The following is a 16,859-nucleotide window of genomic DNA, read 5'->3' as shown; positions in this document are numbered from 1 at the left end:
ATCCCACATCTCTGCTCTCCTTACCCTTGTGTTTCTTTTTTTACATTACATTCTTTTCTTCTTCTACTCACACAGGGGAACCTCTATACCTGTGGTAAAAAGGATCCCTATTATTATTTTTCTGTCCCTCTTTTTCATATGACCAGGAGCAAGGACAAGAATATTCTTGTTGAAGCAGATCCAGAACCTGAAAGGACTCTGAAGAGGAAACTAAGAGAAGCTAAATTACAACAATCCAGCAAGCACCTTTTAGAAATTTTCGAACAGGAAGAGGAGATGGCAGCAAAAAATAATAATAATGCAAGGAGGATGCTTGGTGACTTTACTGCACCTAATTCCAATTTACATGGAAGAAGCATCTCCATTCCTGCCATTGGAGCAAACAATTTTGAGCTTAAACCTCAATTAGTTTCTCTGATGCAGCAGAACTGCAAGTTTCATGGACTTCCATCTGAAGATCCTTTTCAGTTCTTAACTGAATTCTTGCAGATATGTGATACTGTTAAGACTAATGGAGTAGATCCTGAAGTCTACAGGCTCATGCTTTTCCCTTTTGCTGTGAGAGACAGAGCTAGAATATGGTTGGACTCTCAACCTAAGGATAGCCTGAACTCTTGGGATAAGCTGGTCAAGGCTTTCTTAGCCAAGTTCTTTCCTCCTCAAAAGCTGAGTAAGCTTAGAGTGGATGTTCAGACCTTCAGACAGAAAGAAGGTGAATCCCTCTATGAAGCTTGGGAGAGATACAAAGAACTGACCAAAAAGTGTCCTTCTGACATGCTTTCAGAATGGACCATCCTGGACATATTCTATGATGGTCTGTCTAAATTAGCTAAAATGTCATTGGACACCTCTTCAGGTGGATCCATTCACCTAAAGAAAACGCCTGCAGAAGCTCAAGAACTCATTGACATGGTTGCTAATAACCAGTTCATGTACACTTCTGAGAGGAATCCTGTGAGTAATGGGACGCCTATGAAGAAGGGAGTTATTGAAATTGATACTCTGAATGCCATACTGGCTCAGAATAAAATATTGACTCAGCAAGTCAATATGATTTCTCAGAGTCTGAATGGAATGCAAGCTGCATCCAACAGTACTCAAGAGGCATCTTCTGAAGAAGAAGCTTATGATCCTGAGAACCCTGCAATAGCAGAGGTAAATTATATGGGTGAACCTTATGGAAACACCTATAACCCCTCATTTCTCATGGAAGGATCAACAAAAGCCTCAACAAGGCTTTAATAATGGTGGAAGAAATAGGTTTAACAATAGTAAACCTTTTCCATCATCCACTCAGCAACAGACAGAGAACTCTGAACAAAATACCTCTAATTTAGCAAACTTAGTCTCTGATCTATCTAAGGCCACTGTGAGTTTCATGAATGAAACAAGGTCCTCCATTAGAAATTTGTAAGCACAAGTGGGTCAGCTGAGTAAAAGGATCACTGAAATCCCTCCTAGTACTCTCCCAAGCAATACAGAAGAAAATCCAAAAGGAGAGTGCAAGGCCATTGAATTAATTACCATGGCCGAACTAGTAAGGGAGGTTGAGGACGTGAATCCCAGTGAGGAAGACCTCCTGGGACGTCCAGTGATCAATAAGGAGTTTCCCTCTGAGGAACCAAAGGAATCTGAGGCTCATTTAGAGACCATAGAGATTCCATTAAACCTCCTTATGCCATTCATGAGTTCTGATGAGTATTCCTCTTCTGAAGAGAATGAGGATGTTACTGAAGAGCAAGTTACCAAGTACCTTGGTACAATCATGAAGATGAATGCCAAATTATTTGGTATTGAGACTTGGGAAGATGAACCTCCCTTGTTCACTAATGAACTAAGTGATCTGGATCAACTGACATTGCCTCAGAAGAAACAGGATCCTGGAAAGTTCGTAATACCTTGTACCATAGGCAACATGATCTTTGAAAAGGTTCTGTGTGACCTTGGTTCAGGGATAAACCTCATGCCCCTCTCTGTAATAGAGAAACTGGGAATCTTTGGGGTGCAAGCTGCCAAAATCTCATTAGAGATGGCAGACAATTCAAGAAAATAGGCTTATGGACAAGTAGAGGACATGTTAGTAAAGGTTGAAGGCCTTTACATCCCTGCTGATTTCATAGTCCTAGATACTGGGATGGATGAGGATGAATTCATCATCCTTGGAAGACCTTTCCTAGCCACAGCAAGAGCTGTGATTGATGTTGACAGAGGTGAATTAGTCCTTCAATTGAATGAGGACTCCCTTGTGTTTACAACTCAAGGTTACCCTTCTGTAAACATGGAAAAGAGGCACAGTAAGCTTCTCTCAAAACAGAGTCAACCAGAGCCCCCACAGTCAAACTCTAAGTTTGGTGTTGAACTCCCACATCCAAACTCTAAGTTTGGTGTTGGGAAGTCTCAAAAATGCTCTGAACATCTGTGAGGCTCCATGAGATCCCACTGTCAAGCTATTGACATTAAAGAAGCGCTTGTTGGGAGGCAACCCAATTTTTATTTATCTAATTTTATTTTTCTTGTTCTTTCATGTTTTATTAGGTTCATGATCATGTGGAGTCACAAAATAAATATAAAAATTGAAAACGGAATCAAAAACAGCAGAAGAAAAATCACACCCTGGAGGAAGACCTTACTGGCGTTTAAACGCCAGTAAGAAGCATCTGGCTGGCGTTCAACGCCAGAACAGAGCATGGTTCTGGCGCTGAACGCCCAAAATGGGCAGCATCTGGGCGTTTGAACGCCAGAATTGCACCCTGGAGAAGAGCTGGCGCTGAACGCCCAGAACAAGCATGGTTCTGGCATTCAACGCCAGAAATGGGCAACAAATGGGCGTTCAACGCCCAGAACAAGCACCAATCTGGCGCTGAATGCCCAGAGTTGTGTGCAAGGGTATTTTGCATGCCTAATTTGGTGCAAGGTTGTAAATCCTTGAACACCTCAGGATCTGTGGACCCCACAGGATCCCCACCTACCTCCACTCACTTCTTCTCACCCCTCTTTCACACAATCCCATAAACACTCTTCCCCAAAACTCTTCACCACTCACATCCATCTTCACTTCCCAATAAACCCCACCTACCTTCAAAATTCAAAAACAATTTCCCACCCATCCCACCCTAAATGGCCGAACCTTAACCCCCCCTCCCTTCCCTATATATAGCCCTCCATTCTTCCTCATTTTCACACAACATAACCCTCTCTTCCCCTTCTTGGCCGAAACACATCTCTCTCTCCCTCTCCTCCATTTCTTCTTCTTCTTCATCTATTCTTTTTTCTCTTGCTCGAGGGCGAGCAATATTCTAAGTTTGGTGTGGTAGAAGCATAAGCTTTTTGTTTTTCCATTACCATTGATGGCACCCAAGACCGGAGAATCCTCTAGAAAAGGGAAAGGGAAGACAAAAGCTTCCACCTCCGAGTCATGGGAGATGGAAAGATTCATCTCCAAAGCTCATCAAGACCACTTCTATAATGTTGTGGTTAAGAAGAAGGTGATCCCCGAGGTCCCTTTCAAGCTCGAGAAGAATGAGTATCCGGAGATCCGACATGAAACCCAAAGAAGAGGTTGGGAAGTTCTAACAAACCCCATCCAACAAGTCGGCATCCTAATGGTTCAAGAGTTCTATGCCAATGCATGGATCACTAGGAACCATGATCAAAGTAAGAACCCAAACCCAAAGAATTATCTCACCATGGTTCGGGGGAAATACTTAGATTTTAGTCCGGAAAATGTGAAGTTGGCGTTCAACTTGCGTATGATGCAAGGAGATGCACGCCCCTACACTAGAAGGGTCAACTTTAATCAAAGGTTGGACCAAGTCCTCATGGACATATGTGTGGAAGGAGCTCAATGGAAGATTGACTCCAAAGGCAAGCCGGTTCAATTAAAAAGACTGGACCTCAAGCCTGTGGCTAGAGGATGGTTGGAATTCATCCAACGCTCCATCATCCCCACTAGCAACCGATCTGAAGTTACTGTGGATCGGGCCATCATGATCCATAGCATCATGATTGGAGAAGAAGTAGAAGTTCATGAAGTCATCTCCCTTGAACTTTACAAAATAGCCGAAAAGCCCTCTCCTTGGGCAAGGCTAGCGTTTCCTCATCTTATTTGCCATCTATGTTACTCAGTTGGAGCTTCCATAGAAGGAGACATTCCCGTTGAGGGAGAGAAGCCCATCACTAAGAAAAGGATGGAGCAAGCAAGAGAGCCCATTCATGGATCTCAAGAGACGCATGAAGCTCATCACCATGAGATCCCGGAGATGCCTCAAATGCATTTTCCTCCACAAAACTATTGGGAGCAAATCAACACCTCCCTAGGAGAATTAAGTTCCAACATGGGACAATTAAGGGTGGAACATCAAGAGCACTCCATCATCCTTCATGAAATTAGAGAAGATCAAAAAGCAATGAGGGAGGAGCAACAAAGACAAGGAAGAGACATAGAAGAGCTCAAGGACATCATTGGTTCCTCAAGAAGGAAACGCCACCATCACTAAGGTGGATTCATTCCTTGTTCTTACATTCTCTATTTTTCGTTTTCTTTATGTTAAGTGCTTATCTATGTTTGTGTCTTTATTACATGATCATTAGTGTCTAAGTGTCTATGCCTTAAAGTAGTGAATATGAATCCATCACCTCTCTTAAATGAAAAATGTTTTAATTCAAAAGAACAACAAGTACATGAGTTTTGAATTTATCCTTGAACTTAGTTTAATTATATTAATGTGGTGACAATACTTTTTGTTTTCTGAATGAATGCCTGAACAGTGCATATGTCTTTTGAAGTTGTTGTTTAAGAATGTTAAATATGTTGGCTCTTGAAAGAATGATGACAAGGAGACATGTTATTTGATAATCTGAAAAATCATAAAAATGATTCTTGAAGTAAGAAAAAGCAGCAAAGAACAAAGCTTGTAGAAAAAAAAATGGCGAAAAAAAATTATATAAAAAAAAAAAGAGAAAAGCAAGCAGAAAAAGCCAAAAGCTCTTAAAACCAAGAGGCAAGAGCAAAAAGCCAATAACCCTTAAAACCAAAAGGCAAGGGTAAATAAAAAGGATCCCAAGGCTTTGAGCATCAGGGGATAGGAGGGCCTAACGGAATAAAATCCTGGCCTAAGCGGCTAAACCAAGCTGTCCCTAACCATGTGCTTGTGGCGTGAAGGTGTCAAGTGAAAACTTGAGACTGAGCGGTTAAAGTCAAGGTCCAAAGCAAAAGAAGAGTGTGCTTAAGAACCCTGGACACCTCTAATTGGGGACTTTAGCAAAGCTGAGTCACAATCTGAAAAGGTTCACCCAATTATGTGTCTGTGGCATTTATGTATCCGGTGGTAATACTGGAAAACAAAGTGCTTAGGGCCACGGCCAAGACTCATAAAATAGCTGTGTTCAAGAGTCATCATACTGAACTAGGAGAATCAATAACACTATCTGAACTCTGAGTTCCTATAGATGCCAATCATTCTGAACTTCAATTGATAAAGTGAGATGCCGAGACTATTCAAGAGGCAAAAAGCTACAAGTCCCGCTCATTTAATTGGAGCTATATTTCATTGATAATTTGGAATTTATAGTATATTCTCTTCTTTTTATCCTATTTGATTTTCGGTTGCTTGGGGACAAGCAACAATTTAAGTTTGGTGTTGTGATGAGCGGATAATTTATACGCTTTTTGGCATTGTTTTTAGTATGTTTTTAGTAGAATCTAGTTACTTTTAGGGATGTTTTCATTAGTTTTTATGTTAAATTCACATTTCTGGACTTTACTATGAGTTTGTGTATTTTTCTGTGGTTTTAGGTATTTTCTGGCTGAAATTGAGGGACTTGAGCAAAAATCAGATTCAGAGGTTGAAGAAGGACTGCTGATGCTGTTGGATTCTGACCTCCCTGCACTCAAAGTGGATTTTCTGGAGCTACAGAACTCAAAATGGCGCGCTTTTAATTGCGTTGGAAAGTAGACATCCAGGGCTTTCCATCAATATATAATAGTCCATACTTTGGCCGAGTTTAGACGACGTAAAAGGGCGTTGAACGCCAGTTCTACGCTGCTGTCTGGAGTTAAACGCCAGAAACACGTCACAAGCCAGAGTTGAACGCCAGAAATACGTTACAAACTGGCGTTCAACTCCAAGAATAACCTCTGCACGTGTAACATTCAAGCTCATCCCAAGCACACACCAAGTGGGCCCCGGAAGTGGATTTACGCATCAATTACTTACTTCTGTAAACCCTAGTAACTAGTTTAGTATAAATAGGACTTTTTACTATTGTATTAGACATCTTTGATCAGTTTTATGCTATCTTAGACTTTCATGGAGGCTGGCCATTCGGCCATGCCTGAACCATTATCACTTATGTATTTTTATACGATAGAGTTTCTGCACTCCATAGATTAAGGTGTGGAGCTCTGCTGTTCCTCAAAGATTAATGCAAAGTACTACTGTTTTTCTATTCAATTCAACTTATTCCACTTCTAAGATATTCATTCACACTTCTACTTGAATGTGATGAACGTGACAATCATCATCATTCCCTATGAACGCATGCCTGACAACCACTTCCGTTCTACCTTAGACTGAATGAGTATCTCTTGGATCTCTTAATCAGAATCTTCGTGGTATAAGCTAGATTGATGGCGGCATTCATGAGAGTCCGGAAAGTCTAAACCTTGTCTGTGGTATTCCGAGTAGGACTCTGGAATTGAATGACTGTGACGAACTTCAAACTCGCGAGTGCTGGGCGTAGTGACAGACGCAAAAGGAGGGTGAATCCTATTCCAGTATGATCGAGAACCTCAGATGATTAGCCGTGCTGTGACAGAGCATTTGGACCATTTTCACAAGAGGATGGGATGCAGCCATTGACAAGGGTGATGCCTCCAAACGATTAGCCATGCAGTGACAGCGCATCGGACCATTTTCCAGAGAGGATAAAAAGTAGCCATTGACAACGGTGATGTCCTTACATAAAGCCAGCCATGGAAAGGAGTAAGACTGATTGGATGAAGACAGCAGGAAAGCAGAGGTTTAGAGGAACGAAAGCATCTCTATACACTTATATGAAATTCTCACCAATGATATACATAAGTGTTCCTATCCTTATTTTCTATCTATTTATTATTTATGTTCGAAAACTCCATAACTATTTTATATCCACCTGACTGAGATTTACAAGGTGACCATAGCTTGCTTCATACCAACAATCTCCGTGGGATCGACCCTTACTCACGTAAGGTTTATTACTTGGACGACCCAGTGCACTTGCTGGTTAGTTGTATCGAAGTTGTGAATGAAAAACGATTTATTAAGACGTGCGTACAGAGTTTCTGGCGCCGTTGCCTGAGATCACAATTTCGTGCACCAGTCATCTATTGAACTAGCAACCTCCGGTCTATCTGAGATGCGTCTCTTTGAGAAGGAGAAGACAGATCAAACCATGCCTCCTACCAACTCAGAGAAGTTCACCAATCTATATTGTGAGCTTTGATTTCATCATTTTCAAGCGCGGCAGCTCATCTTAGAGAAGAAGCTAGTTATCCCCTCCGATTTGCGGCAGTATACTGAGCGTTGGATTGTGGAGATGGGCTGGACCTTCCTAGACAGAGAGCTAGCGAGAGTTAATGAGTCCTGAGTCTGAGAGTTCTATTGTAATTTCTTCAGAACGACCCTTTACTCAGTTCACCTCAGAGACAGGCAGATCATGGTCACAGAGGCGGATATTGAGGAGATCCTCCACTGTCATCCAAAAATCAGTGCTAAGGATGCTTTCCAAAGGGCTGAGGAGGAGTTGCACAGCATGACTTCTGATTATAATGCACTACATAGTGTGGTTGCCCAGCCGGATGCCCCTTGGGAAATGGATTCCTCTAAAGTGAAACCCAAGGGCATGAAGTTTGAGTATCTGATGAAGGAGGCTAAGGTATGGTAGCAGATACTGTCCCATTATGTCATGCCTAGCACTCACTTCACGGAGATTCCGGTTGATATGCTTGTCCTGATCTGGTGCGTCCTTGAGGGGAAGGAGCTATACCTTCCCCGACTTATCAGACGATACATGTGGCGGGCCCATATCAGGGGCAACCTTCCATTCCCGTGCTTGGTCACGCAGCTTGCTCACCGGGCTGGAGTACCTTGGCTACCAGATGATGAGTCACCACCAGCAGTCCACGGCAAGGAGAAAGTTATCCCGTGGGGGACTTGGGTTGGTGACCGACCAGCAGCCCAGCGTAGAGACCGTGCTGCCACAGCAGCAGCATCTGGGACAGCTTCTTCTTCAGCAGCAGCCGGACCCTCGACAGCACCACATGCATCCACCAGGTCACCACCATCATCAGCACCCCAGCCGACCTACCGTCTCGTGCAGCGCTTCTTTGAGCGCATGGACCAGATAGAACGTTGCAACAAGCGACGTTATGAGCACCTGAGACAGATGATAGCAGCATTGGGCATCGACATGTCCTCCAAGCCCGATACTCCTTCCGACCAGTCTAAGGTGGAAGAGGAGGCTCAGGAGGAGGAGGCTCAGCAGGCAGAGGCTCTACATAGACTCAGCCCCCACAGAGATGCAGCAGACCTCTGTGGAGCCACTGTCATAGCCACAGTCGGAGCCACAGCCAGCTGCGGACGTTGACCCTCTCACCCAGCCTGAGTTGTAGCATCGAGGACGATGCTTTCTTCTAAGTGTGGGGAGGTCGCCGTTGTCGACGGATTTTCATTTTGGTGACCATTTCAGACATTCTTGCTTTATTTTGTTTTATTTCCAGTACTTGCACATTTTTACTTTATTGCACTTCTGAATTCTTATATATGTTAGTTATTTTGGATACTTTTTTTTAGCTTGTTGCATTTTGCACTTATGTTTGTATATATCTTATATTTTTAGTTGGATTTGCACTTTTAGTTTGATAGTATATATATAGTTTATTTTAGTTTATTAGTTGTGATTGGAAAAATGTGGATTATTGAGCTTAGTTTACCCTTTTGCATATGAGAATTTGGTTTGGTTGAAAATAGGGAATAAACTAAGAAATTTTAACCTTTCTCAATCACAACATTTCATTTAGGGTATATATAATAAGCTTAGTCAAAATAATGAAATTTTTCAAGAAATTTATCTATAGGGCACCCCAATTGATTTGAAAAAAAAATTCATTGAACTTGCTTGAATTATATATATTGTGAAACATGTTTTGAGCTAAGAACAAGCATCTGAGATTTGAGCCTAATTGTGTGGTTACATCATATAACCATTCATTTTCATTCTTGTGTGCATTGTTCTCTTTCTATGATTGTAATCTTTGATTTGTTTGATTCTTTATGTCCATTATTTTGTGTATACATGCATTTATATGATTGAGGCCATTGTTTCAAATAGCTCACTTACCCAAATAGCCATACCTTTTATCTTCCATTGTTAGCCAATTTTGAGCCTATGTTAAACCCCTTTTGTTCTCAATTTTAGCACATTATAAGAAGTGAAAAACAATAAATGTCCCTTGTTTGGATCTTTGATTAATTTAGACTAGTGAGAGTGTTTATCATTTAATTGTGGGAGAGTTGGGAACATTGGGTAGAGATAAAAGTGTATTTTTTTATTTTTGTTGAAGATTTTGGGAATTGGGTACATACTCATGCATTAAATGTTTAAACCATATGCATTGGTACTTTTTTATATAAGTCTTCAAAAAGAAAAAAAATGTAGAAAAATAAAATGGAAAAAAATAGAAAGAAAAAAAATAGAAAAAGAAAAAGTAAAGAAAAAGAAAAGCAATAAAAAGGAGACAAAATGCCTCAAAGTGAAGTTCAATAATAATCAATACATATGAGTTGTGATAAAAAAAGAGAATGCATGAGTGTGTGAAAAAAGTGAGAATTATGGGTAGTTAGGTTTGTTTAGAATAGTATAGGTTGTCATAGGTTAGGTGAAAAGTTTAAGTTAATCAAAGATTCAAATTTCAAGCTCACTTGACCAAATACAATCTTTACCTTGACCCTAACCCTATTACAACCTATGGATAAGTCCTCATGATATTTGTGTGCATACATAAAATAATTGTTGATTGTTAGATGAAAAAAAATCTTGGAAAACATGATTAGGAGAGAATTGAGTGAATCAACCCTATATACTTGAGTGACTAGAGCGGATGCACATCCGGTGAGGGTTCGATTGCTCAATTACATGTTTTCACCTATGATCATCTCCTTTCTTGCAAGTTGTTAAAATCTTTTCAATAACTCAATTTAATTGTGGGTTTGATTTTATTGCTATCACCTTAGCCCTTATGTTCATATATGTATTTTTAGAAATTGATTTATTTTAACTAAGTAATTGCATTCATTTAGATAGATTGCATGTAGGTAGGTTGTATTTAGATAATTTGCATTGAATAAATGTTGATACCCTTTGTTCCTTTCTTGATTTTAGCATGAGGATATGCTTAGTTTAAGTGTGGGGAGGTTTGATAAACTCCAATTTTGTGGTTTATCTAGTGCTTAATTTAGGGGATTTTATCAACTTTTCTCACATTTATTCAATGAAATAGTATGGTTTTGTAATTCTCCCTAAATTTGTGCTTAAGAGTGAAAACATGCTTTTTAGGCCTTAAAATAGCTAAATTTAATTCACTTTAATCCATTCGATGCCTTGATGTGTTTGTTGAGTGATTTCAGGTTCATAAGGCAAGTATTAGATGGAAGAAGTGAAGAGAAAAGCATGCAAAGTGGAGAATTCATGGAAAAACAAGGATTTGGAGTGCATACATCGACGCGCACGCGTGACAGACGTGCACGCGTGAAGAAGAGGTCATCCAGGCGACGCGTACGCGTGACAAGAAAAACGCCAGACGATGCGTACGCGTCATAGCTAGCACGTGACCTCATTAAAGTGAAAACGCTGGGGGCAATTTCTGAGCTTCCCAAGCGCAAATCCAACTGATTCCATAGACTATTTCATGCAAAATTGAAGATCAACGGGGGGAGCAATTAGTTTTAGCTTAGGATCACGTAGGTTAATTTTCTAGAGAGAGAAGCTCCCTCTTCTCTCTAGAATTAGGGTTTTAGGTTAATTGCATCTTAGATCTAGGTTTAATTTCTTGTTCTCATCTTTCTTTTATATTTTCATGCTCTAGTAGTTTAATTCCCTAGTTTCTTCTTGTTAATTTCTCTTTTATGCCTCTTTTATGTTTATGAACTCTTTGTTGGATTTGGGTTTTTTTTAAGGCAATTTGATGTTTGATGTTCTTTTATTGTTGATTTTAGTTGTTATTATTGTTTCTTTGCAATTGGGTAGTAGTAGATTTTATTATTTCTTGCAATTTATGATGCTTTCCTTTTATGCTTTCCAAGTGTTTGATAAAATGCTTGGTTAGATATTAGAGTAGTTTTTGAGCATTCTTGGCTTGGAAAGAGAAATTAGGCAATCTTGAGTCATTAATACCCAACTTGTGTTGGTGATCTAGAGTTGTTAGTTAATATTATTTCAATTGATTTTAATCTCTTGCTAATTCAATTAGCAAGTTGATTAGGACTTTTGGATTGAGATTAACTAGTCTTACTTGACTTTCTCTCATGTGAAGATAACATTATACATTCTTCCATTCTTGGGGTTGACTAAATAGGATAAACTCTTGATAAGTATTGTGATATGATTAGTGACTAGGATAGAAAGTCTAGATTCTCAATCCTTGCCATGAATGCCTCTTTTTAGTATTTGTTTGTTATCTTTATTTGCTTGGTTTATTTTCTTGTCCCTTTTTACCAACCCACCCCTTGGATACCATAACCAATAATATGCATACCTCACTGCAATTTCTTGAGAAGACGATCCGGGACTAATACTCTCGGTTACTTTTATTGGGTTGTACTTGTGACAACAAAAAACTTTTAAACTTTGATTTGAGGATCGATTATCGGTTTGGGCTATGCTCACAACGAAATTATTTTGTTAAATTCTGAACTGGAATAAATCCTCACATCAATGAGTCTAATAGACAACATACCCAACTCCATCTTTTCTCATAAAGCAACAACGAGTTAATAGTCAAAATCGTCCTTGAAAGATCGTTCTTTTCCAAATTGGTCTATAGAAAATTTAATCAACCAAGTTTGTCCCCAAAAGATATTAAGTTAGTCGCGTTAGTCCTTCCATCATTTTTGTGGCTGATGATGTTAAAAATTATTGAGCTGGCATGTTAAATGACAGCTCACAACATATATGGTAGTAATCACTAATAAGATAAGTTTATGAATCTATGTCAAATATGTCCCTGATTGTATAAAACCTAATCCTAGATGCTTGGAATGATGAAACCTTTGACCCTTTTCTCTCCATAATCCTTTTTATTCAACTAATAATAATTAAAAAATAAAGAAGCAGCGATTTATCTCCAGATCCATTTTCTCAGTGAACATAAGAAATCATTAAGAAAAAAAAACCAAAAAATGTGAATTATCGTCCAAATATGGGAAAGAACGACAAGCAAAGGAGGCGAACGTTAGCATAGATTTTGAATTAGAGTTTCAGCTCCATAAAAAAAGCGCGGAATTGAAAAGAATGAAGCTAAAATCAGAAGTTAAACAGAAAAGACTAGTAAAAATTGGAGAAAGAGAGAGAGGCATTGCCTGTAGGAGAGAGAGTATGAAAAAGGTGAGAAATCCTAGACGATGATGATAGTCTATTGGTTGGAGCAAAGGGAAAAGGGATGTTTGTGTGTTTTAAGTCGCACAGTACTGCGGAATGGTTGTTTTGTGTGTGAGAGAGAGAGGAGGGTTTATGCATTTCATTATTATTAGGGTTAAGTATGATTTTAGTCTCTATGGTTTAGGCCGAAAATTTTTTTCGTCTCCAACCTTTTTTTTGCATACAAAATCGTCTCTAAGGTTCAACGTAATTTTAAAATTCTTCTTTTGAACAGATTAATTTTTTAAATGACAAAAATAACCCATCTCTCTTCTCACCACCACCACCACCCCACCCACTACCACTCTATCACTATCTGCACCACCCCACCCACTATCACCCAATCACCATCTGTTCATGAATCCAAAAAGAAAACTCAACCTTCAAAAACAACCTCAAATAAATCAAAATCAAAACAACAATTTATCACCAAAACTGTCATCATTAACAAGAAACAAAAATCACCATCATCATCAAAACAAACATTAACAAAAAAACCAGAAAAAAAATTAATTAATTAATAAATAAAATAAATAAAAGAAAGAAGAAGATGCAAAGTGAATGCCTATCATTAGAAACAAAGCACAATAAGACACGAAGGAGAATGGTGAAGCGACGGGTAGAACGCTGGTGGCGCGACATAAGCAGAAGAAGGCCACTACCGTGGTGGCGCTGACATGACCTCAAGCGGCAACGACAGCGATGTGAATCCAAGCCAGCGGTGATGCCAGCGAACCGTAGTGGTACTGGTGTGACAACATAGAAGAGTAGCAGCGATGGTAGACGGTGGTGATTTGTGGCAGGTACTCCTCCTCCTTTTTCTCCCTTTCTTTCCATTTTGCTCCATGTGTTCATCTTTGTGTAGCTGTTGCACCAATGTGAATTTTATAATATGAATTTATCGCTAATGTGCTTTCCGACAAGCGACGGCGAGGGCAATGGCCAGGCGACAGCGAGGGCAAGGTGCTGCGAGGTGAGGGCGAGTCGTGGTGAGGTTAGGGCGCGAGTCGCAGCGCTGCGAGGGCGAGGGCGAGAGCCAAGCGACAGTGATAGCGAGGTGCTGCGACGCTAGGGCGCGAGTCTCTGGGTTTTTGCTTTGTTCTCCTTCTCTCTCTTTGAGTTTTTGCTTCGTTCTCTTTGAGTCTCTGCTTCTCTCTCTTCTGAAGGTGTGATGGAGATGATGATACTGAGGGTATAATTGTTTAAAGGACGATTTTAAAACTATGTTGAACCTTAGGGACGATTTTGTATGTAAAAAAAGGTTGTGAACAAAAAAAAAATTTGGCCTAAACCATAGGATCCAAAATCGTACTTAACCGTTATTATTATTTGAATAAAAAAGAGGCTAATGCTATCGTGTAGAAGGTAGATTCCTTCTACACCTGTAGAAACACACGTGTTATCCTAGTATATAAATAAGTTATCTGTCTAAGTCAAATCCAGACATGAACTCAAGACAACAATCTCTGCAGTACTAGTAGATGCATAGGTCTCTAGCTGTGATTAGTGTTATGAGTAGGTAGATAATTAAAAGGTGTAACTAAATTATATTAAGGGTCCATTTGGAAAGTTTTAAAAGTAACTTTTTTGAGCTTTTGACTTATGAAAAGTAAGGTGCAATTTTTAAAATTAAATTGCAACTTTCTAAGAAGTTATTTAGGAGTTTATAGAGAAGTTAAAAAAAATGACTTCTCTCACAATACTATTATTTTTTATCATATTTCTATAAAATAAACACTTTTAGAACTAAAAATTCAAATATAAAATTAACTTATTTATAAACTATTTTTAATATAATTATTTATTATTTAAATTATTTTTTAAAAAAAATTAATTAAGTTATTTATCCAAATTGAACCTAAATCCTTAATAGTAAGTTATTAAAGTGAGTTGGGTCCGATGTAGTAGTGAATGGACGTTGGAAATTATGTGAAACTTTGATGGATTATAGATGACATATGAACAATGGTCTGATATAGGAACAAATTGAGGTTGTAGTTTGTTTATAATTTTATGCGCGGGATTTTATAATTGTATAACGAATTAGGTTTATTTTTTTGTTAAATATTGTTATTTATGGGGATAAAAATATATTAAAATATTTTTTTTTGTTAAACATCAATATTTATACTATATATAATAAGATATGGAAATTAAAAAGAATTGGTGCATAGATTTTTCTAAAATATAATTTACACACATTTAATAAATAAAAAATTGAATTAATAGACATGATAAAAACTATTACTATACTCAGTGATGGAAAATATATTAAAATAAAATTTGTTAAACATCAATATATTTATAATTCGAAAGACACAAAAAAAAATACTTATAATTTGAAACTAAAATTATATATATATATATATATATATATATATATATATATATATACACTAATAATTTTACTTATATTTATAATAATTATGTTTAAGAGTTAAAATAAAGAATAGGAATTAGAATTTAATTAAAAAGTTAACTTTTTTCAACTAATTTCAATCAATATCAATTAATTTTTTTAAATTATATTATTTATCTTAAAATTTAAACTCTCAAGTCTAAAAAATTAAAAATTTTTATAATTAAAAAAATAATTAATGTTAGATAACTAAAGTCAACTTTTTATAATTTTTTATTATTTAATATATAAATAATATTTTTTATCTCAACCAATTTTTAAAAAAAAAATAAAAAAATTTATTTATATTTAAAAAATTAAACATCAGTTTAGTAATTAATTAATTGACTATTTTAAAAAGAACATTATCACTATTTATTATTTTTTTATTTTTAGTTTTGATACTAAATTAAATTTAATGCGATATATATAATTACATATTAAATTTAACAAAATATTTTTTTAACATAATTTTCAAAAAAATAATTTATAATTTAATATAGAAATAAAGATAATATAATAATAGATTCAAATATATTTATTTATATATAATTATTATTAATTTTTCATCACCCAATAAGAATAAGTACTCCTTTTTCTCTAATCTAGATCTGTCTCTGGCTATATTGATTTTTAATTTTTAATTTTTTATACATTATGACTACTTATTAAATTTTTATCATAGTGTTGATATTAAATTAAATTTAACAAAATAAATATTATTGTGTGTTAAGTTTAATAAAATAATTTTTTTTAACGTAACCCTGAAATCAATCTTTTATAACTTACCATGAGAGAAAAATAATATATCGATAAAGACAAATATACCCCTCATTTGTATTTAGGGCTAGAAGTTGCATTGATATTGCTATGAATTACAATTATGTTAAAATATTATGATCTTAAACATATAAATAAATTAAATCAATATTATTATATCCACTAATATTTGACCTAATATCTAATTATTTGTTTTGTGACAAATAGTTGAGTATGATATTAAATATTTGTCTAATAAGAATATTAAGGCCTTACCATTAAAATTTTTTTTATCTATTTTGATGAGGCCAATTGTTTGGGTCAGGACCTCTTAAAAAAGAAAAGTCAATAAATCTAATTAAATTCTCTAACTTGAATGGTAAATTCTATGCTTTTTTATATGCTGCATTCGAATTCGAACTTTGGCGAAAATGCGTGCTAAGTATTGAATATGAATTCTTTAATATTGTGTGAATGAGTGTATAGTGTGAATATATTATGGTGATTTAAGATTGGAAGTTATTCAATTTATATGACAAAAAAAAATAATATTCTTGCATAACACGCAATGTTCTTCTAATAACCACATGTATCTTCTACAGATGTAAAAGAAATTAACTTTTTATATGGTAATACAAATCTAAAAAAAATTATGGAGAAAAAAAAATCGAAGATTTCTTGTCGCTAAACATATGAGTAATCGGAGACATATGGTTTGAGCCAAAAAAAAAAAAAGTTAGTTATTGATAATAAAAAACATACATCTATGAATGAGATGGAATTAGAATTTATATAATTATCACATAACGCGTTAATTATTCAGTTATTTTTAATATGGTTATTAGAAGTAATAAAAAACTACTATAATTAATTTAAATTTTTTAAGAATGAGTTTAATTAATTAAATTTTTTAAAAATTAATTTAAAAAATAAATAATTTCTGGGAGATAATGTTAATTATTAACTCCAACAACTCTGTTTTTGTTTGTTAGCTTTTCTTTCTTTTTTTTTTTTTTCCTTTTCCTTTTGA

The 16,859-nt window shown here is 36.4% G+C and overlaps 1 non-coding gene across 1 annotated transcript; it reads right to left on the bottom strand.

The window, feature by feature from the left end:
- Positions 1-672: 672 nt before the first annotated feature.
- On the bottom strand, positions 673-780 carry LOC112760384 (small nucleolar RNA R71). The gene has a single exon (XR_003180827.1). It is a non-coding gene; the product is annotated as a small nucleolar RNA R71 (small nucleolar RNA).
- Between the last annotated feature and the right edge of the window lie 16,079 nt (positions 781-16,859).

This window comes from Arachis hypogaea, chromosome 16, assembly GCF_003086295.3.
Source record: "Arachis hypogaea cultivar Tifrunner chromosome 16, arahy.Tifrunner.gnm2.J5K5, whole genome shotgun sequence".
Taxonomy (NCBI): domain Eukaryota; kingdom Viridiplantae; phylum Streptophyta; class Magnoliopsida; order Fabales; family Fabaceae; genus Arachis; species Arachis hypogaea.
The sequence above is the reverse complement of the archived record's forward strand: the minus strand, read 5'-3'. Positions and strand labels throughout refer to the sequence as shown.